Source organism: Pinus tabuliformis, chromosome 1_1 (assembly GCF_031772625.1).
Source record: "Pinus tabuliformis cultivar Carrire ecotype Pingquan chromosome 1_1, CPIR1, whole genome shotgun sequence".
NCBI lineage: Eukaryota > Viridiplantae > Streptophyta > Pinopsida > Pinales > Pinaceae > Pinus > Pinus tabuliformis.
In genome coordinates, this window is record NC_142297.1 from 78,169,166 (window position 1) to 78,193,901 (window position 24,736).

Sequence of the window (24,736 nt, forward strand, 5' to 3'; positions counted from 1 at the left end):
AGTTGCTAAGCCCCTCAAGATAGGTGAGAAGGGTGGCCCTAGAATTCTATCAATTAAGCTTATCCTTAGAGGTAAGTTATTAATGCAACTAAACTCAAGATGAAATGCAATGAAGATTGAGTCAATCTTAAGTTAAGATTTGCTTAATGATTAAGTACTTTAAGCTATAATTAAATCTTGAGTTAAGGAAACAAGTACCTAACATGGTTACCAGTGGCTCATTCTTGAAATCCTAACATGGTATCAAAGTTGTAGATAGGAATAAAACTATGAACTATACAACATGGTTTTGATTTGTTTAGGGGTTTTGCAATGTGTTATAAGGTTGTAATGATCTTTTGTTCTATGATAGACTAACTATAGTCATTGTGCAACCTTGTTTTTCACAAGATCTGGAGCAGTTACTAGAGTTGTTTTCCACTAGCAAGATGTGTGAAGCACATTATTAGTGTTTGGTCCATTGCATAAATTTGGAGATTGAATTTCTAAAACTTCAAGTGATAGTTATGCAGCAAAAGTGCTTGAAAAGTTTAAATTATCGTATGTATCACTGGAATATTGACCTACTTATGGATTGAAACATTGATTGATACATGGTGGTAAGCAAATTATGGATCACTATAAAATAGTATTATAAAGCGATTTTGTGGTGTTCTGCCTATAACTAATTAGGAAAAATAATGGAGCTCTATTGGTGCATATGAGCAAATATAGTTATGCATGTCTGCTGCACAGTGACCAGATCTATTGATGCATTGTTGATTGAGCCTATTGGTGTCTGCCAATGAATATTCCTTTTGTGTTTGTCTGCATTATTGAGCCGATGGAATGGTGATTGTTGTAACAAATGTTAAATGTGAGACCTCTAAGTAAGACCATAATAACAAGCATGTTACAATGGTGAGACTAACTAGGAAACAATTCATGTATCTTACTAGTTGGGTGTTGAATTGATTCTAGCTTGGCTCTACTACAAAGCTTGTTGGTAGCGGTTTCAAAAAGCAAAGAGTTTTTGTGTGGTAGAAGTGAGAGCAACCAAAAAAGAGGGGCTCAATCTATCACCTAGAATGAAGAATCAAACCACCAAAAGATACTAGAATTAAAAGGAATCATTCATGCGGTCATAAAGAATCAAACCACCAATAGTTGCTAGAAGTGAAATGAAGCATTCATGGGGTCTACGACGAAGTCATCCATTGGAAATAAAGTGTCAACAACATGTGTGACATGTCCACATGATAAAGGGGACCAATGGTTGTCAAGACCTGAGGTAAACAAAAAAAGGAAGTGACTTTGACAAAAATGGAAAATGATCAAAATGGAGGTGCAACCAACCAAAGCACACCATCTATCAAATCTTGTGCGTTCTTTGGGTCTCACAACCCATTGAATCATTATCATTGGCCAAATGCGAGTCTATCGAGTTTGGCCACATCTTAAGCAAGAACATGGCGATGACTTACATTGGCAGAAAAAGAGATTAATGGTAACATATGGTAATATTCATTTTGTAAATGTTGGTTGATTTCAAACCTACTTTTTAATCTTTAAATGACATATGAAACCTAGAAATGTATTACGCTTTGGGAAGGCATGCTAAGCAAATGCTCTTGGCCATTCAAAAGACGGTGAGCATGATTCTCTCATAAAACTTTTGATGTTGTAATGTGCTATTTTTAATTTTTTAGTTGAAATAGTACTCATTTCAAGGATGGAAGCAATTGGTTTTCATTTTAGCCTCAATTTTGTAGTATTTCAATATTGAATTTTTGGTACCTTGGATATTGGTGAATTGGAAGTAAATTTTATCGCAAAGTTTTCATTCATATTTATTTAAAAGCGATAAATTGGTTTAGTCCCTAGGGTATTTTTTATGTGTGTTTCATGGGGATTTCACACTTCATGTGCCTTCTAACACACCATAGGTGTCTATAACAAGAATTAAAAATTGATAGAATACAATCTTCTTCTTTCTCATGTGGATGAGAATAACGAGACTATCAAGGATTTGTGTGACCTCAATTAGATCCTGGTTCACGAAGACGCCAAGTTAAGAACCACTAAAGATAATTTGAAAGATTACATCAGTAAGTTAGAAAGCCTTGTTTTTAATAAGTATTTTGACTTTGTGGATACCTCAACAATTCGCATAAACAAGCTAGACAAATTCAATGAAATGGTTTATCAAGGATTGTAGCAATAAGAAAGAATTACTTGATGCTTTCAAAGAACAAGTTGAATGTCTTTATCAATAGTGTATTAATGATGATGATGCTCCTCTCTAGATGTTTATGATAGTATTCTAATGATTTTACTATAGTATGGTGATTATAATATGGATGAAGATATGCCTTCTTCAAATGCTTTGTTGACTACTAATGAATTGGATTCTCCTACATTTAAGAAACATGCCAGAGGCATCATAACCTAGTTGTTGTGACGATTGGGATATATAGGCAATGGACTTTGAAAAAAGTATTGTTATTCCAATAGAGACCAAGATGATACTGTTAATTTTAGGTATGTTTCATGCTTAGAGCAATTTATTTCAATTTTCACACTTAGCTCCATATCTTTTCCAAATTAGCAATCACATCAGCATTAAAGTAAATTGCAGATAGAACATAAACATAAATCACATAAGACAAGAGGACACAAGATGTGGCGCTAGCCAAGGACAAACCCCAATGTGTGGAAACCCTTGATCAATTCTTCTTGTATGTTCTTCTATAGTTCAACAGTGAGAAAGAGAGATAGTACATTTACAACAAAGTCAACACTTTGACTTATTATATCTACATGAGATCAGTTGAAGACATGTTGCTTCAATTGATTCTCCAAGGTGACTCCTTCACCTATCATAGTGTTGCATCTTGTCTACATGTTGCACCTTGTTGTGCTGCACCATGCTGCACTTCATGTAGATGCTCTTGTCACTTTGTTACTCCACTCATTGACCTACTCTAATCACGGATCTGCATCTAATGTTGTACTCATTGCTAATCTGCACACAATGCTACACCATCACTGATCTGTACTCAATGACTGTTATGCTATACTTGATTATCAGTTGCACTTGTCACTGTGTTTCACCCAATCATACACTCAAGACATACTCAATACATCATCATGCTGCAATACCTTGTTGCTACATCATGTTGTTGCAACTATTGCTTCATCATGTTGCAACACCTCTGTTGTTTCATCATACTGCAATATGTATATCAGCGTTAGCTGCTTGGTATGGCTTGCAGCCTAGCAAAGCAGCTAGGCTATAGTTCCAGATTCCTTCAAGCAAACCCAAACTAAGCAATCCTTCTATTGTCATGCTGTCACCTACAGCAATCTGAATTTATACTGTGAATAAGTGCCATCTTTTGCTGCGGATAAGGACATTCTTCATTTGTTGTGTATAGGGTTTCTTTGTTGTGGAATGAGTGACTCCTCTAATCAGCGAATATGATCACTCTTTTGCTGTGAATGAAGGCTCAAAGAATATGATGATTTAGGGCATCTTAAGACAACGTATAATGGCCTCCTTGAACAGCGAATAAGGGCTGCGTAATAAGGACCTTTGGGACAACATATTAGGGACACCTTCATACTGTGTATTGGTACTACTCCTCTTGACAGTTACAAGTCTCCTTTTTAACTGCGGCCAAATTTCCTTGTAAGACTTAACTGCAGCTAGGCATCATTATGACAGCAGCTAGATCCTTCCCTTGTTGTTGTATATATACCTTCATGGATTGTGTATTGAGCCTCCTTTTAACTGTGACTAAGGGTATCTTATAGCTGCATTTAGAACCTCCTTTTTCTGCTGAATTAAGTCTCTTCTAGACTGCGTATAAGTGCCTCCCCTTGCTGCATCAGATCATCATTGACTGCGGTCAAGGACACCTTTAAATGCTACGACTAGTAGTTTCCTCTAGTTGCATATAGAACCCTCATTACTGCGGCTAGAGCATCATCTTTATTGCGGCTAGGGCATCATCCTTACTACGGCTAGGGCATCATCTTACTGCGGCGAGGGCATCATATTTACTTAGGCCAACGTATATTCTTAGTGTCTCTCCTTCACCAAAACCCAAAGACGTGGAAAGGAGGAGAGATCACATGAAGAGTGTTTGTCAAATGACTTCAAGTCCTCTTTTATTTATACTAAATCGTAGAGGTTGAATAGACATGACTGTTGGGCTTCTGAGCCTACATAAGTTGCTGACCGACTTGACAATTTGTCCATAATCAAAATAAATTCATATCTTCATAAATACTTATCAGAATCGAATGATCTTTAGATCAATCCTATACCTCTCGATGAGAGGGATCCAAGAAAAATATCCACTTCCATAAATAAGATGACCCACATGGAGTTTGGCCCTAGTTGCCAATTTTAACACTCCCTCTCAACTAGGGAGAACTCCATCCGCTGATCCATATGTCCGACTGTACTATCTCTGCCACCAGTGCCCTGCACTACTGTGCTCTGCTCTGACTTGCTAAACCATGAGGAAGAAGAATTGATCGAGAATGTCTCATACCATACTCTACTAACCCGAAGTCAGTTTCATCTGAAGAGAGTGTGTCACATCACTCTTACTGACCCGAAGTCACTTTTATTGACCCCAGATCAATATCACAAGAGAGTGTCTCAAACCAATCATACTGATCCCAGATCAGTTTCATTGATCCCAGATCAATGGAGGTCATCCTAGCATAGGAAGTATGGTAGATACAACGATGCATCCATCGGTAGAACTATTATGGTCCCTATCCTCATTTCCCTGCTCATTGATCAGATGAGAGGTACTTCCCATGAGTCCCAGACTGCATGGGTTGGATGCCTCGACAGGAGAAAGAATCATCCTATCCACAGGAGAACGAATCATCTTGTCCAATGGATGCCACGGAGAACTAATCATCCTGGCCCACCAGAGAACTAATCATCCTATCCCACAGTTGCCACGAGAGAACTAATCATCTCGGCCCATAGGAGAACTAATCATTGTGTTCCACATTTGCCACCGGAGAACTAATCATCCTGACCCACAGGAGAACTAATCATCCTGTTCCACAGTCGCCACGGGGTATCCCAAGGGAAGGTTGAACCTGTCATCCTGTACATAGTGCACCACCAGGGGAGGCTGAGTCGCCCTATGGTCGTATGTTGCTCTAGTGAGTACCCCAAGCCCCCAGAGCTCCCAAAGCTCAATGCATGCAACATGCAGGACCCTTATAAGAAGGTCTCTCAACAACTCCAAGTCGTTCGGGAAAGTCATAGATTTGACCTTTCCCCAGAGTTTTGACAAAATGCGTGTGACCTGTACATCAGTCTCAATGCGATGGAGCCTCCTTGCTCATCGACTTACAATATCCCAGATAAGGCAGTATCTGATGTCTATCTGCGGGAGCAATCATCGAACACAGGATTCCTCAATAATCGAATCCCACCTCTGGTTGTCACAGAGAATCACAGTGGTATCATCATGTCTACAAATAGCTCACTTAAGAGCTTCTGCAACCATGCAGCTTCACACAAGATCATACTCGTAGTTATATATTCGGTCTCGGTGGTGCTTGTAGCAACAGACTTCTGCCTCCTGCTCATCCATGATATCGAAGCAGAATCTAAAGAGAACCAGCACTGAGAAGTGCTCTAGTGATCCTCCATAATGCCTACCTAGTCAGCGTTCGAATAATCATGCAGTTTCATATTTCTGGCAGTGTATCTCAATCCATGAGAGATTGTGCCACGAAGATATCTCAAAAGATTCTTGGCACCAATCCAGTGAGGCTCAACCAAATATGAGCTCACCATGCTAACTGCAAAACATATGTCCAGAGGGAAGTTCACCAAGAACATCAATGTGAATGAGTTGATGAAACTCAGAGGCATTTCCCAAATCTAGTCCGACATCACTACCATATCACTTCTAAAAGTTAAGATCCTCGAGGTAGTCACAGGCTTGCAGTTTATCATTCCATACCCTGAATCCAACTCCCTCTTACTTCTGCAAATGAGAGGGTCTGCACCTGTCAGAAATAGGTCGTCCTCATAAGGTGTCGGTATGAGAGGTCTATCATCCACAACCTTCAGGTAATGGTTTGGATCGGTTTCACTCCTAGTGAATCTTTGCTTTATCAGACAGCTATCAATCCTCTCATACTACGCCCAGGGTGTTTTGCTTCAAGCCATAGAGGGCTTTCTTCCACCTGTATACATGAGATTCCCAATCATGAATCTCAAACTCCTCGGGCTGTTCCAAACCTGTGGACCTGTTGCATGAGGGGAATGGTCCCCTTATAAGATTTTCCTTCGGCACATCTCAAACATTTACCTTCATGCTCTTTTTGAATTCAGGCATCCGTATCACCATCTGACTCACAGACCTCCGGTGCTATGTGTTAATGGACATGGTCCCCAGTGGACTTCCTACAACTTGATACAACCCTGAACTCAGAAAAACATCTTTGAAAATTCTATTTTCAAACACATACCTTTCCATCGATGAGTGCCACCTCGTAACCTTTGACTTCCATTGCTGAAATGGACACCAGGTTCTTCTTGCAATCAGGTACATAAACGAGATTTTGTAAATGAATTGAGTTACCCTCATTCAATTGAGAGTTAACATTCCCTACACCCTTTCCGGGATAGGTGGCATCGGCTCCAAGTATAATCCCACAATTGTTTTCATCTCTACCAAATTAGAGAGTGCACCCTTCTATCCGATGAAGTGCCTTGAAGCACTACAATCAATAAGCCAGATTCCCAAAGAATCTAAAGGAGAGGGCCAATACAAGATAACGCTTCTTTATCTTATCAAAAAGAACATTTGATTCCTCATACCTGGGGTTCCTTGCTTTCTTTGAAGAGTCGGCCATTTCGTTGATGACCTGCATTACCTGTCATTCCTTTGATCATTGAAGATGTCGCTGGAATGATTGTTATTTTCCTCAAGAGATGTGTCTCTGCCATTCGGACACTCCTTCGCATAATGGCCGAACTTATTGCAACCAAGGCATCTGCCTTTCCTTCCAACCTTATAGATTCAGATTTCCCAATGAAGTGATCCTAGGTAGGCCATATTCCGCTGCACCATTCTGATAATATTCTCTGCTTCGACTTCACCCTCGGTGAATTTGAAGAGGGATGAGGAATCCACTAATCCTTTTGTCCTTTCCCAACTGTCTTCGGTGATTGCTCTTTCACTCTTGCTTGGGCATTGTCTTTACCTCAGCTCTGAAACCATGTTAATTTTAGGTATGTTCTATGCTTAGAGCAATTTATTTCAATTTTCACAATTAGCTCCATATCTTTCGCAGATTAGAATCACATCAACTTTAAAGTAAATTGCAGATAGAACATAAACATAAATCACAGAAGACAAGAGAACACAAGATGTGGCGCTAGCCAAGGACAAACCCCAATGTGGGGAAACCCTTGATCAATTCTTCTTTTATGTTCTTCAATAGTTCAACAATGAGAGAGAGATAGTACATTTACAATGGAAATCAACACTTTGACTTATTATATCTACATGAGATCAGTTGAAGACAAGCTGCTTCAACTGATTCTCCAAGGTGACTCCTTCACCTATCATAGTGTTGCATTTTGTCTACATGCTGCACCTTGCTATGCTGCACTTCATGTAGATGCTCTTGTCACTTTGTTGCTCCACTCATTAAGTTGCTCTTATCATGGATCTGCATCTAATGTTGTGCTCATTGCTGATCTGCACTCAATGTTGCACCATCACTGATCTGTACTCAATGACTACTATGCTATACTCGATTATCAGTTGCACTTGTCATTGTGTTTCACCCAATCATACACTCAAGGCATACTCAATACATCATCATGCTGCAATACCTTGTTGCTACATCACGCTGCTGCAACTATTGCTTCATCATGCTGCAACACCTCTGTTGTTTCATCATACTGCAATATGTATATAAGCCTTAGCTGCTTCTTATGGCTTGCAGCCTAGCAAAGCAGCGAGGCTATAGTTCCAGATTCCTTCAAGCAGACCCAAACTAAACAATCCTTCTATTGTCATGTTGTCACCTATAGCAATCCGAATTTATACTGTGAATAAGTGCCATCTTTTGCTGCGGATAAGGACATTCTTCATTTGTTGTGTATAGGGTTTCTTTGTTGTGGAATGAGTGACTCCTCTAATCAGCGAATATGATCACTCTTTTGCTATGAATGAAGGCTCAAAGAATATGGTGATTGGCATCTTAAGACAACGTATAATGACCTCCTTGAACAGCAAATATGGGTTGCATAATAAGGACCTTTGGGACAATGTATTAGGGACACCTTCATATTGCGTATTGGTACTCCTCTTGACAATTACAGGTCTCCTTTTTAATTGTGGCTAGATTTCCTTGTAAGACTTCACTGCGGCTAGGCATCATTATGACAGCCGCTAGGTCCTTACATAACTGTGGCTAGATGGTGGCTAGATCCTTCACTTGTTGTTGTATATATACCTTCATGGATTGTGTATTGAGCCTCCTTTTAATTGTGACTAAGGGTTTCTTATAGCTGCATTTAGAGCGTCCTTTTTCTGTTGAATTAAGTCTCTTCTAGACTGCGTATAAGTGCCTCCCCTTGCTGCATCAGATCATCATTGACTGCAGTCAAGGACACCTTTAAATGCTACAGCTAGGAGTTTCCTCTAGTTGCATATAGAACCCTCATTACTGCGGCTAGGGCATCATCTTTACTACGGCTAGGGCATCATCCTTATTGCGGCTAGGGCATCATTTTACTGCGTCTATGGCATCATCTTTACTTAGGCCAGCGTATATTCTTAGTGTCTCTCCTTCACCGAAATCCAAAGTCGTGGAGAGGAAGAGATCACATGGAGAGTGTGTGTCAAATGACTTCAAGTCCTCTTCTATTTATACTAAAATGTAGAGGTTGAATAGACATGACTGTTGGGCATCTGAGCCTACATAAGTCGCTCGCAGACTTGACAATTTGTCCATAATCAAAATAAATTCATATCTTCATAAATACTTAACGGAATCGGATGATCTTTATATCAATCCTACGCCTCTCGATGAGAGGGATCCAAGAAAAATATCAGCTGCCATAAATACGATGACCCACATGGAGTTTGGCCCTAGTTGCCAATTTTAACAGATACCAATTAGAACAAGACATGGATACAGTGAAACTCCTTTTCTTTTCCAAATAGAGGTAATTCTATCGTTGATTTGCAAGAGGGCTATTACATACCCAGTGTTGTTTTGTACACTATTAAAGGTAATTCTACCAAGTTACAAAGAGGACAACCTACATCAAATGATGTTTTGTTGACGAGAATGACCAACTTGAAGACAAAGAAAAGTTGTGTTGATTTGGCCCCTACAACCTTCATTGAGCAAAATCACATCATACACCTTATGTTCAACATGAACAAGACATTGCCCCACCAACATCCTCATCATAGAGACGAGAAATTCGAGCAAGAGTCGAAATTATTGGTATGCTGAAAAAAAAAATGTTTATAAATCTTTACAAAAGAGGCACAAGGGCCAAAATTTTGGATCAATGTCTACAACCAAAGTTGATTGTGTTTGGATCGATTATAAGCCGAGACACCATTTCAATAGGTTCTTGAAGAATGCATACCAATGTTTACCATTGACAATTGTTTCAGCCATAATTGGATTGTTTTCTTAAACAATCTTGTTAGCATGTTTTGTATGTACAATGTAGGGCATCTTTAACTGGAGGCCCTTTATGTGATCCTTATTGATAATTGTGAACCCTTAATCAATGTTTAAGGGGGAATGTTGTTGAGCTTGCTTGGCCATATCAACCCAGCGTGATGTTATTGAGAACCCATTGGTGGTTTCAACCAACTGACGAAAGTTGATAGCTTTTTTTTATGATGAGGCGATGATGGGAAGTTGAGGAAAAAGCAAGTGAAGGCCTATGGACTGCTCAAATCAACGATGAATCAAGGAACAACATTATAATACAATCAAAAAGCTAAAACAGCGTTTTGAGTAAAGTTTTGTTTTCAATTTTGTATTATTCTTAGCAATGATATTTGAAAAACAATTATCATTGTTTGTGGATAGGTTCTTGTTGATATACACTTGTGTGTGGACATGTGAGAGGTTCATGTTCTAAAGAACTCTCTATGTAAGCCTCATTGCATAAGATTACTTTACTATGTTCCAAATAGAATAGGGTTGAGTTGTTGTTATGGAGGACACTATTATGTGGTACCTCATCATCGTTAGGTAGTTTGACCATCAATTTTACTAGTAGAATTGTGTTGCACAAAGAATGAAGAGATATGGGATATCTCTAGAGTTTTTATCGGGCATGTAGCAATAATGAAGTTATCTAAAAGAAGTTATCAGCACTGAGACAATGCCACCTTCACGTATCCTTCAAGTTGTGTTTTAAGGGGAGCATTGAGAATATTTAATGTAAGACCAACATGAGAGGTTTGTTATACTTTTAAGACCAACTCATTTATGGCTAACCACTTTAGCGATTATTGCAGTTATTGTTGTCCCTCACTTCAGGGTCTTAAGGGTGAACCCTAAGACTATTTATTTGTGAGGCTCTACAAAACCCATAAGGAGCTATAATTCCAATATGTAAGGCATACGCCACCAAACCAACAAATCGATCAACTCTAGGTGGCCCCAACATTGAGCTCATTCCATCTAGCACATTACTCAAGTTCATTTGAGCAATAAGACTTACTTTCGTAGTATTTTTCCTACAACCTTGGATGTTAGTATGGATAGGCTTCCTCGCTCGTGTTCCCCCAAGATCATACAACCAAGCCCCCTCCCAACCCTGACCACTCCTCGAAGGATATCATCCTCTAGTGCATTGACCCATTCACATGTATTAATGAATCCAATGAGGAACTTGTATCGTAATCCCCTCATGCTCACCCTCAATAGCAAACTTCAACTTCAACCCTAACAAGCTTTGACATCCTCCATTTTGTTTGAACTGAGACTCTTCAATCTATAGCATCTCTCTTGCGCCTTCATCTTATTTTATATGTTCACTTACCCAAACATGATTTTTCAATTAGACATAGTTCCTTGTTTTTTCCCACTTATAGTATAAATTTAGGAGATGCTACAAACCCCCAATTGGTAGCTACATTGGATGCACTCTTTTGGTCCCATTAACCTAATTTTACGATCATTTGTTGGGCATTAACAAAAATATATAATCTTATCATATGATACCAACTTGGTATAGTCCTTGAACCAAATGGGACCACTATTGCAACATAGATGAAAAATGAACAATAAAAACATAAAATGTGCAAGAAACAATAGGGCACATACACCACAAGGGTGGATTGCATGCAGAAAGATGTCTTGAATAAACAAGAGAAACTAGATGATTTGTATTCAATATATAACATACACATGTGCACACACATATAGGATGGGGCGGGGTCTTAATTTATATCCATGAAGAGGCAATAACCCTAGTGCCCTAAAGGCATTAGGCCCTTCTTATACTAAAGTGGCCTTTTCACAAATATAAAACTATTATGAATAATGAGTTTAAACTTAATACACTAATGGGTCAAGAACATTAAATGGATATTATTGTTAAATATACAACGCAAAGATTTGTCAAATATATCACCTTCACATGTGCCATAATGCTCCACATGAAGAGGAACAAAACTCTACCATCTTGTTGCCAACCCATGTGCAATATTCATTAATGAAAAAAAATGATTCCCAAGAAAGAAGTTCAAAGTAACCATCTTTATCTAGATGGTGATTGTTCATCATTTACCTCATACTAAGAAGCACAGTCACCCCTTAGGTCTAACCATACAAATATTTCACTTTTATATTCTAATTGTACTTGTTCTCAAGCAAATATCTATTATCATCTTTTTCTCCATTCTTCTATTAAATGATTTATCAATGCTTTAAATATAATTTCGAGAAAGTTAGGGTCCATAGTGCAAGTTTGAAGGCAAGATGTCACTTTTACTTTAAGAATTTAACATTACCATGTATTGCATATCAACACTAGCGCCATAGGCTTGAACATTAGGCTGCCCCACTAAAAAAATCCTCTTTTTTATAACTTGAGAAGCATCTAGAAGCATCCAGAAAATATTTTAGTCATCCAATAAAAAATTAGAAGCGAAAAAATTAAAATAAAAATAAACAAATACAAGAAAAAGTCAAGTTAGAAGAGGAAACTCCACCATACGGCCTAGAAACTCATTTTCGACCATACTACCCATGTTTCCTCCTCAAGAAATAGGCTAGTACGGCCAAAAACAAGTTTCCATGCCGTACTGTACGAATTTCCTCGTTTCTGTTTCGTTTCCGACCGGAAACGGGCCCTTCCCCAAAGTTTCATGCAACTTAGCTTTCAATAGTATTCTTTGAGACTCTTCACCCTAAACAAAGCCCAAACCCTCCCTCCACACCAAGTCAGCCTCCGACCCTCCCTCCACACCAAGTCAGCAACTTCGACTAGGCAACAGCTTTCGGCATCAGCACAACTTGGAAGACTTCAATCTCCCAATCTAGGGCACGAAAAAAAGAGAAAGAGGCACCAAAATTTTGTTTTTCCTCCTCCTTAAACTCCACCCAACTCGCACTTCCTTTGGCTTCCTGACTTCGTAATTCGCACTTCCTTAGAGATATCGAACTTTCTTGAAATGAAGTTGCGCCAAATGAATTCGACTTGCTTCTATTTATAAGCTTCAAGGGAGGTTGAATTGATGTCCTTAGGCCAACTTGATGTGGAGAATACATAAATTACATTTGACTCAATACTTAACCATTTTACATGATTCAAAAGCCCAAGAAGGGTCTCTTTAAAAGTACAATGACTCTATTGACTCATAATAAATCCTAGAAGTCCTCAATGGGGACTTTGACATAAAACATGCTAACCCAAGCATGAAACACATGTTTTAATAAGTCACAATAATAATAATAATTCTTTTCTTTATTCTTTTGACAAGAACATTACAAGATATAGAACTTTCTTGAGATGAAGTTGCTCCAAATTAATTCGACTTGCTTCTATTTATAGGTGTTAAAATTTGGGTACGAGAGGACAACTAGTTCCCTAAGGCTTTGATTTTTGGCCTAAGTAAAAGTGTCCAAATTTATTTGTACTTTTCTCCTAAAGTGACTTTATAAGCGCTAGAGTCAATTTAATTTAAAAGTGATTTTATAAGTAGTAAAGTTGAATTCAAATTTAAAAGTGACTTTATAAGTGGTAAAGTTACATTCTAATTTAAAGGTGACTTTATTAAAGTCAATGAAGAATTAGAAAGTGAAAAAGTGACTATGGAAATAAAAGGCTAAATGGGTCTTTATTTAAGTGGGTGAGTTAAAAAATAGAAAGTGAAAATTAAATACACATTTATTCTCATCCCTAGATCTAAATGAATCTTAGCCATTAGATCTTAGGGTAACCCAAGAGGTCATTTAGAGCGTAAAAAAAGAAGAGAAGAGGAAAAGATCATTCAATCTTTCATGAGCATTTAAGAGAAAGAGAAGATATAGCAAGGAGAAAATTTCTGAACCGTGAAGGAGCAACAAAAAGACATTTCAGCAAATCTGGGCAGCAGCATTTATTGGCATGCATCCCAAGGCAAAACCGTACAGCACGAGAAAGGCACAAATATCGAGGAACGGGGACAGAAGCAAGGGCACAAATTTCTAGACAGATCTGGGCACGAATTTCGAGACAGATCTGGGCACAAATTTCGAGGCATTCGTACTGTTGAAATCCATACGGTCCATACAACAAGTTCTGAGCACGTTTTTCAAGGCAATCTGTATAGCGTTTAATGTTGTTTTTATTGTTGGAAAATTTCTATTTTGGTTGTTCGCTGATTGGCACGATTTTCGAGGTGGAGTGCAAGCAAGGAAATCGAGATAAGTTGTAATTTTTGGTTGCTGGAATTTTCACTGTGTATTTCAATTTCTCTATAAAAGCATTTTCAGAAATAAGAAAGAGCTCTCAAACTAGTTTTCCCCAAGAGTTGTAGAGGGTTTTTCCAGGGTCACATTGACCAAAAATCACTGTTATTTTCTGTGTGTGGCTGTCAGAATTTTGTTGTGTTTTATTTCTGCAATTTTAGCAATTGTGAAATCTCTAAATCTGTGTTTTCAGAAAAATATTGTCATTTCTAGATTTTAGAATTTTTATTATGCTTGGATTTAAAACTAAATGCATGGAGTGATAAAGAAAACTAGTAACCAGAGTAGGGGTTGAAATTTCTTCATGGTATCGGAGCTTGGTTGGCTGAAAATTATAGCAAAGTGAAAATTATAGCAAGCTAATTTTTACAGAGAAAACAGAAACCTTTACCACAGATTTGAAAATTTCAATTTCGTAGGACAGTGAAACATGTCTTTGGGTTTGAGAGTTGAAGACAGGTTAGATGGGCAAAACAACTACAGTGCATGGAAGTAGAGAATTCAGAGCATCTTTGAAGAAGAAAAAGTCTTGGGCATTATGGTAAATACCACATAGAACCCAGTAGTAGTACATGTTGACCCCATACAGTTGGCAGAGTTTAACAAAAAGAATGGTAAGGCAAAAAGATTGATTCTGGAAGGAATCAAAGACCATGTCATTCCTCATGTTAGAGGAAAGACTTATGCACATGAGATGTGGACAGCCTTGACCAGTCTTTACCAAAGCTCAAATGAAAACAAAAAAATGGTCCTAAAGGAGAAACTAAAGGCCATTAAAATGGCTAAGACTAACAGTGCTACATCATACCTCACAAAGATCACTTCAGTGAGAGATGAGTTGGCAGTCGTAGGTGAGATCATTGCACCCACTGAGTTGGTTAGAATTGCTTTGAATGGTCTTCCCAAGACTTGGGAGAATTTTGTGGATGGCATTGTTGCACGGGAAAACCTTCCTGATCGGGACAGGTTGTGGGATGATTACATTCAGAATGAGATCAGAAAGAAGCATCTTGGGGCAACCAAATAGGTGGAAGAAGATGATAATGTGGCATTGTTAGCAAGAGGCAAGAAGGGCAGAGCAAAGAAGCAAGCCTCCAACAGTGGAGGCAAAGGCAAAGGTAAAGGCAAGCAGCAGACCAAGGAGAAGGACTATTCCAAACTCAAATGTTGGAATTGTCAAAAGTTGGGACACTATGCTGGTGTGTGTCCGGAGAAGAAAAAAAAGAAAGGGAAAGACAAACCCATGGCAACGTCTGCAGAAATAGAGAGCTTCTAAAAGAGCTTTGATCGGGAGTTTGGGTTCATAGCTTGTGAGGCCACTAGTGCAGGATCACCTGCCATACAGTTTCAAAGGGAGTGTGCATTCCCCACTACTAGCAGAGCATCTTCTAACATTTGGTATGTTGACAGTGGTGCTTCCCGCCACATGACAGGAGTGATAGAGTACTTCTCAGAGCTTTCAGAGGGTGATACTGATATGGAGGTAGTACTTGGTGATGACAACATTTTTAGAGCAATCGATGTGGGGACATTGGCATTTGACAGGGGACCCAAACCTCCCTTGAAAGTGTCAGATGTTCTATATGTGCTTGGAATGAAGAAGAACCTAATATCGGTCTCAGCACTTGAGGACAGAGGGTATGATGTGTTGTTCAGGAGAGGGCAAGTGTTTATATATCCTAGGGGAACTCCAGCTTCTTCAACTAGAGAGATTGTTGTGCGCCATGCCAAGGTGTACAAGTTCTTATTCCAGCCCCTCATGGCATTGAGTAGCAACACCCGAAATAGGACCGACAACAGATCTAGCAGTTCAGAATTGTCTGAGATTTGTCACCGCGGGATGGGGTACATGTATCATGGGGCCTTGAGTACAATGCAGGAGATCACCACTGGCGTGCCAGATTTCCGTTCTGATCACCTTGATGTATGCAAAGGATGTGTTATGGGGAAGTTTACCAGATCCCCTTTTCCCAACAGTGACAACAGAGCGACTGGGATCCTTGACTTGATTCATACTAATGTGAGTGGTCGGATGTCTCATGTATCCTTGAGTGGCTATGAGTACTACGTTTTATTCATTTATGACCACTCCAGGAAGTCCTAGATTTATTTCTTGAAGACCAAGAGGAAGGTCTTCAAGCATTTTCAAGAGTTCAAAGCTCTTGTGGAGACCCGGACAAGTAGGAACATCAAGGTCCTCAGGTCATACAATGGAGGGGAGTATACCCTTGGTGAGTTTGTTGATTTTTATATTGAGGCAAGCATTAGGAGGGAGTTCAAACTTCACAGTTCCTTACTACCCCTAGCAAAATGGTGTTGCAGATAAGAAGAACAGATCCATTGCAGGGGCTGCCAAAGCCATGCTTCATGATCAGCGATTACCTTTATTTTTGTGGGCAGAGGCCTGCAACACTGCTGTGTACTTACAAAACTGGAGTCCACGTCGTGCCTTGGGGAATGTGACTGCGAAGGAAGCTTTCTCTAGGAAGAAGGTTGATGTTGGGCACTTTCGTGTCTTTGGGTACCTTACATATTCCTATGTCCCTACGGAGAACAGGACCAAGCTAAAGCCCACTACAGACAAGGGCATCCTTGTGGGTTATAGCGAGACCTCGAAAGCTTATCGGATTTATATTCCTGCGAAAAGGAAAGTGGTTGTCAGCCAGGATCTGAAGTTCGAGGAGGAGAAAGCTTTCAAGAGGTCATAGGAGTTAGAGTATCCAGAGTCACCAGAGCCTCAGGAGCAGCTGAGTCATCAATCACAAGGATCCAGTGGTCAGAGATCAGGAGGTACATCGATTATAGTGTCAGGTCCATCAGTGAGCAGTGGCTCTCAGAGTCGAGTGGGTGGTTCCTCGGGCAGAATGCAAGGCAATCCACAAAGCAGTTCACAAGATAGTCCACTAATGGACAGTTCGCACGATACTTTAGCATCTACAGGCACAGATTCAGGCATGAGGTCAATTGGCAGGCCTTCAGGAGTTCAAGCTTCTGATGATGATTTGGATTCTATCACTCCAGTAGGAAAAGTATGCTTAGGGAAGAGGAAGCCCAAATCGTTTCAAGATACCTTGCGCGAGGCCACATCAATTCTTGGGCCAAAGAGGCCAATTAGAGAGAGTAAACCACCTTAGTTGTTCTATAGTTAGGAGGCAGCCAGCCAGCAGGTCTGGAGAGAGCCCAAGATGGAGGAGTATTCTTCTATTATGAAGAACGATGTTTGGGAGGTAGTGCTGAGGCCTGCAGGTAAATCAGTTGTTACTTCCAGATGGCTCTACAACATTAAGCATGCTTCAGATGGCAGCGTCGAAAAGTTCAAAGCTCGAGTTGTGGCGAGAGGGTTCTCATAGCTAGAGGGAGTTGACTATGAGAAGAGCTTCGCTCCCCTAGCTTGGTATACATCTATTCGCTCCATTATATCGATTGCAGCAGAGATGGGCTGGAAGATCCACCAGATGGATGTGAAGACCGCATTTCTCAATGGCTTCATTCAAGAGGAGGTTTATATTGAGCATTCATAGGGCTTTGAGGTGCATGGGAAGGAGTCCCATGTATGCAAATTGAAAAAGGCACTCTATGCCCTGAAGCAAGCTCCCAAAGCTTGGTACTTGAGGATTGATACATACTTGCAACAGTTGGATTTCACAAAAAGTGAGGCTGATCCGAACCTATACTTCATTCTGGTGGGTGAGGAGCCTCTCATTCTAGTGTTGTATGTTGATGACTTGATCATCACTGGTGCAGAGAGACTCATTGAGGGCTGCAAGAGAGATCTTGCTTTAGAGTTTGAGATGAAGGATATCGGCTTGATGCATTATTTTCTGGGACTGGAGGTGTGGCAGGAAGAGGGGCATTTCTTCCTGGGACAAGGGAAGTACATTGTGGATATTCTTAGCAGATTTCACATGGAGGACTGCAAACCCATGTCTACACCTATGATCACTAACTGGAAGAAGCTCCACGTTTCTAATTCCGAGTTGGTGGATACTACTCTAAACAGACAGTTGATTGGTCGTTTGATGTATTTGGTCAACACTTGACCAAATATATGTTTTGCAGTTAACAGTATGAGTCAGTTCATGTGTGAGCCCAGAAGAGTGCACTGGGTGGCTGCAAAACACATTCTTCGTTACTTGCAGGGAACTGTGGATTTTGGTCTGGATTATAGACAGGGTGATGGAGTGAGACTGGCAAAGTAAATGGATTTAGATTGGGCGGGTTGTGCTTCAGATAGGAAGAGTACTTCCAGGGATTGTTTTGGGTTGGGTTTGGCAGTTGTGTCATGGATAAGTCAAAAACAACAGTCATTTGCATTGAGCTCGATTGGGGCAGAGTATATGGCTACTAGTTTGGCTAGTTGTCAGCCCATATGGCTTCGCAAGATGTTGTTTGGTCTATTTGCTCAGGCATTGAAACCTTCAGTAATAATCAAAGTTACATAAAACTCACGAAGAATCCAGTTTTTCATGATAGGTCAAAGCATATTGAAATCAAGTATCACTTCATTAGAGACTATGTCCAAAAGGGAGTTGTCAAGCTTGAGTACATTTCCACAAATGAGGAGATAGCGGAAATTTTCACCAAAGCCTTACCATGGGGCAAGCATGTATACTTCAAAGACAAGATGGCAATGGTGAGGAACACTTTCCTCGATAAGAGGGAGTGTTAAAATTTGGGTACCAGAGGACAAGTGGTTCCCTAAGGCTTTGATCTATGGCCTAGGGAAAAGTGTCCAAATTTATTTGTACTTTTCTCCTAAAGTGACTTTATAAGTGGTAAAGTCAATTTAATTTAAAAGTGACTTTATAAGTGGTAAAGTTAAATTCTAATTTAAAAGTGACTTTATAAGTGGTAAAGTTACATCCTAATTTAAAAGTGACTTTATTAAAGCCAATGAAGAATTAGAAAGTGAAAAAGTGACAATGGAAATAAAAGGCTTAGTGGATCTTTATTTAAGTGGGTGAGTTAAAAAATAGAAAGTGAGAATTAAATGGACATTTATTCTCATCCCTAGATCTAAATGAATCTCCACGATTAGATCTTAAGGTAACCCAAGAGGTCATTTAGAAAGTAAAAGGAGAAGAGAAGAGGAAAAGAGCATTCATTCTTTCATGAGCATTTTAGAGAAAGAGAAGAGAGAGCAAGGAGAAAATTTCTAAGCAGTGAGGAAGTGAAGGAGAGCAGCAAGAAGACATTTCAGCAAATCTGGGCAGCAGCATTTATTGACACGCATCTCAAGGCAAAATCATACAGCGGGAGAAAGGCATAGATATCGAGAAAAGAGGGACGACACAAAAATCGAGGAAGAAGGGCAACAGTAGGTGCACGAATTTCAAGGCAAATTTGGGCATGAATTTCAAAGCAATTGTACTGTTGAAATCTGTACAATTCATACAAGTTCTGAGCATTTTTTTCGAGACAGACCATACAGCATTTAATGTTGTTTTTATTGCTGGAAAATTTTTGTTTTCGATGTACGCTGATTGGCAAAATTTTCGAGGTGGAGTGCAAGCACAAAAATCAAAATAAGTTGTAATTTGTGATTGCTAGAATTTTTACTATGTATTTTAGTTTCTCTGTAAAAGCATTTTCATAAATTTAATAAACAAAACAAACAAACAAACAAAACCTTTCAAACTGGTTTTCCCCAAGAGTTGTAGGGATTTTTTCCATGATTATATTGACCAAAAATCACTATGTTATTTTCTGTGTGGGGTTATCAAAATTTTGTTGTGTTTTATTTCTACAATTTCAAACTTCAGTAGTTGTGAAATCTCTAAATTTGTGTTTTCAGAAAAATATTGTCATTTCTAGATTTTAGAATTTTTATCATGCTTGGATTTAAAACTAAATGCATGGAGTGATAAGGAAAACCGATAACCAAAGTGGGGGTTGAAATTTCTTCAATAGGCTTCAAGGGAGATCGAATTTATGTCCTTAGGCCGACTTGATCTCTCTTAGGCCAACTTGAAGTGGAGGATACATAAATTACAATTGACTCAATACTTAACCTTTTTACATGATTCAAAAGCCCAAGAAGGGTTTCTTTAAAAGTACAATGACTTTATTGACTCATAATAAACCCTAGAAGTCCTCAATCGGGACTTTGACCTAAAACATGGTGACCCAAGCATGAAACCCATGCTTTAATAATCCACAATAATAATTATTATTATTATTTTCTTTATTCTTTTGACAAGTACATTACAAGATATCTCAAATACATTAAATGAAGACCGAACCTAGTACATTTTCCAACACTCCCTCTTAACTAGAGAGGTATTCATCTTATACAAGTACAAGGAAGATCTCAACTATATGAACCGTGAAGAACTTTTAGGCACCACAATGCCATTGACTAGATTCCATACCAAGGCAATCTATCCATTGGTCTCTTAACAATTTAGGCACCGCAATGCCACAAACTAGATTCCTTACAAGGGCAATCTATCCAAGTGGGAATAAGATGGACTCACACTTTCAGCCCCTCTAGGTACCATTAGGCTTACTTGTTAAACACCAACCCAAAGATCCAGGTATGTATCCAAAAATAAAGCTCCATAATCAACACCACCTTTTCCAACTTTGGGGCCTAGACATCAACACAAAGTATCGGTCAAATGTCCTCCCAGGGAATGCTTCACTAACAAAGCCTCAACACTCCTTGAACCAACATATCAAGGATAACCAATCACTCCCAATTAAACTGATTTGTAACCAACATGCTATTAATACCTTTGAGAGATTTACATGTACAAATACAACCCCAATCAATAATATACTTTCATATGTACATAATCAAATACAAACCTCTGGGGTCTTGATGTTGCTTCTCAACTTTTCATAGTAGGACTATCAACTGAATCTCTAACAGAGGATTCCTCAATCATACTTTTTCTTTCCTACTTTTCATGCAGCAACATATCCTCTGAAATTCATTCTTCAATCAAAACCAAGTTATGCCCTCCCTCTCAACCAAGGAGCATCTCTTTATCCAGACTCCCTCTTAATCTTAGAGAATTTTATTTTATTCAAGCTTCCTCAAGGAGATCAGCTTCTTCTTTTCGTTATTAGAGAATCTTTCGTGGCTTCCAATCATTTCATCAGAGTTATCATCACCATCAATACATCATGCTTATCAACAAACATCTTCACCATATTGAAGATTGTGTACCTGCACAACTTAGATAGCAAGTACAACCAAATCTCTTGAAGCATGCAGTTAGTCATATCAAAGTTATGGAAGCATTTCAACCTTATATATATCAGAAACCCAAACTTAATTACAAACAAGAGACACATACACTTCAACATCTAGGGACATTGTAATAAACCCTAGAGTACTTCATAACAAGTTTCATTACATTCACGGTTTCAATGTTTCTTCTAAAGGTATGACATACCCTACCACAACATATAGCAAACCCTAGAAACAAATCAAATAAATATAGATCTAAAAAGCATCTAACAGCTTTTAGAATCCATATCTTACACTTCCCACTAGGGTTTCATAGAAATCCTAGATTTTATACAAAAGAATCAATCAAAACCAATCACAGCTTAGTCATTAACATGACCAGCTTCCACTAGCGTTAGTTGCAAACCCTAGATTTTCAATCAAACATCAATTCCAACTAAAACTCAGATTTCAACAATCTTACACAAATCTCAGATCATCATATTGTCATCATACATCAGAGATTTTTACTTCAACTAAGGTTTAACTCAAAAAACCTAGAATTTCATCTCAACAATCATTATATAAATAGATCTCAGATTGTTAAATTACACACACTAGAGAATTTAACTACTACTAGGGTTTAGCTGCAAAACCCTAGATTTCCAAATATCATCATCCTAGAATCTCAAATAAGGACTTCTATTAAATCCTAAGACTAATGACCATCAATAACTAGGTCAACACACATATCTAGGAATTCATTATCATGCATAAGCATATCATATCATGTGTTAGTCAAACCCAACTTCACAAAGATCAATAAGAGTTAGACATACAACAAACATGCTTAAACTAGGGTTTGATCAAACAAACACACACATACCAAGGAAATCATTTTTAAGACATTATAAGGCTCTTGTTTACACATTCCACCAAAACTTAATGAGTTAGATTTTCAGTGTAGAAACATAGTAAACCCAAGATTACCAATATTTCAAAGGTTCGGGATTTTAGACTTTACCATTGAACCTTAAGTTAGGTTTTCCTGATCATACCAAAATCCTAAACATGACATCATCAATAAAACTTCAAACATCATTTTTCAATATCCCTAAGCAGTTTAGGGTTTCAGACATTCACATTAGCATACCGTTTGGTTAGGGTTTTCTAGAGAACCTGTCTATGGTTCTATAAAATCAATTAAGAATAGGAGTGGGTGGATTTATCAAGTGATGAATCATCCAAAAAAAGAATCAATATGATTCAATATAGCTAGACACAACAATGTTAGTAACAGATTGTCAAGAGAATAAACATTTACCAAAGAAGTCAATGTTTTTGTAGCTTAAGGCATACCTTTATTCCTTGACAAACCTTATCTTGGGTGGCTTTCTTCCATACTCCTTGAGGATATAGCAGATGTCTTCCTAATCAAGACAATAGAGGGAGAATGGTGATTAATATTTAATATAATCAAAACTAAATGAGTAGATTAAACAAAAACTGAAAGGAAATGAGATACTTATCTTTGGGTGTTGTTGGGGCTCCCTCCAAAGCTTGAGGGATACCTATAAACTTACAAAAGAAAATGTCTTTTCCAAAAACATGTTAAAACCTATAAATTCTAAATATCAAAAATATAAAATAGATTAGCTAAGACTTAAAAGCAAAGGACTTAGTAGTGTAAGTCCCTTATTTCAGATTCTTCGGGTTTGACTTTCTTTGGGTCTCCTTCTTCAGCAATGTTGGCTTGATCTCTTTCTCTCTTCTTGTTTCTTGGATTATCGAGACAATCACTCTGTAGCGACCCTTCTTATGACAATGATAACATTCTACCTTGGACATGTCAACTTTCTTCCCTAGTCCTTTTGATTTCTTTCCTTTATGTTGAGAAATGTAGGCATTTGATACTCCATGATTGGCAACTAGAGAGATCCTCAATTCTTCTTGACTGCAAGCAGTCCATAGTTCTTCAAATGGGGGAGCTTCCTTCCAACTGCTAAGTCTTGCAGCAAATGCACCCCAAGTAGGTAGCAATCCTAATAGAGCAGTGATCACGAGTTCTTTGTCTGGAACAATTTCATCAATGGCCAAAAGATCATCCCTAATTCTTTTTATCTTCACAAAGAAGGAGGCCACTTTGTCAACATCGCTAGAGTCATTTGTGAGCTTCTTTACTTTTCCCTTGACCAAGTCTAGTACCTTGTTCTTTTCAAGGAACGGGAAAATCCTCTTCTTCCAAGACCTGTAGTTTGAGGCTCCTTCAAGTTTGTTCTCTCCCTTGATTGAGTTAGACATCTTCCTTGAATATAGTGGACTTTCCCTCAAATAACCCTTTTGAATGGTTCCTTGATCAAGTGCTTGAGACTACCTTTTTTTTCTTCACCAAAGCTCTGATACCATGTTAGAAAATCATAAAGGCAAAAAGATTTTCTTATTCTTGATAATTACTGATGATCTTGATTTGTTATTACGATTCTTTGTATCTTCTTTCTTTTAGTTCATCACGCAATTACCAAAGCAATGGCACATAAAACAATGGACACTACATGTAGGCACTCTGCCAAGGCAAAACCCCCCTCGAGGGGAAAACCCAGTCAAGAAAATTCTTCCTTTCAATAGTATTCTTTGGGACTCTTCCCCCTAGACAAAGACCAAACCTTCCCTCCACACCAAGTCAACCTCCCAAATCTTCGACCTCTTTCCAGCAACTTCAACTAGGAATCAGTTTCCAACATCAGCAAAACTTGGAAGACTTTGATCTCCCAATCTAGGGCACGAAACAGACAGAGAGAGGTACCAAAGTTTCGTTTTTCTTTTTCTCCTTAAATTCCACCCAACTTGCACTTCCTTTGGCTTTTCGGCTTCGTACTTTGCACTGCCCAATGTCCTTAGAGATATCAAAATTTCTTGAGATGAAGTTGCTTCAAATGAATTCGACTTGCTTATATTTATAGGCTTCAATGGAGGTCGAATTGATGTCCTTAGGCCGACTCGATGTGGAGAATACATAAATTACATTTAACTCAATACTTAACCTTTTAGCCTTTATTGACTCTATTGACTGAGAACAAGTCCTAGAAGCCCTCAATGGGGACTTTGACCTAAAACATGGTGACCCAAGCATGAAACCCATGCTTTAATAAGTCACCATAATAATAATAATAAATATTTTCTTTATTCTTTTGACAAGTACATTACAAGATGACTCAAATACATTAAATGAAGACCGAACCTAGTTACATTTTCCAATAGTTAGTAGATTGTGAGTTGGGATATCCAAAGGCCAAGATGCGAAGAAAGGGTTTCCTATGATGTATTCCAACATGGATGAGGCACATGAAACCCTCAATAAGCCCCCAAGATGAAACTAGGGTTTACCCTAGGACAAACAACTAGAGCAAAGGAAATTATGAATAAAAGTGAAGTGTATCCCTACCAAAGGAGAATAATTTTGTGGCAACTACTCTTCCCTTGGAATTTAGACTCTGCAACACCCAAAATTCCTCTTCCCAAGCAATTCGATCCAAGCCCTAGTTGGCAGCGTGGCCTTAAGATGGCCAAAACAGGCAGGAG

The 24,736-nt window shown here is 38.7% G+C and overlaps 1 protein-coding gene across 2 annotated transcripts in view; it reads right to left on the reverse strand.

Annotated features, from left to right (window-relative positions):
• Nucleotides 1-24,736, reverse strand: part of LOC149211667 (uncharacterized) — a 115,705-nt gene that overhangs the window by 50,226 nt on the left and 40,743 nt on the right. The window lies entirely within an intron of this gene.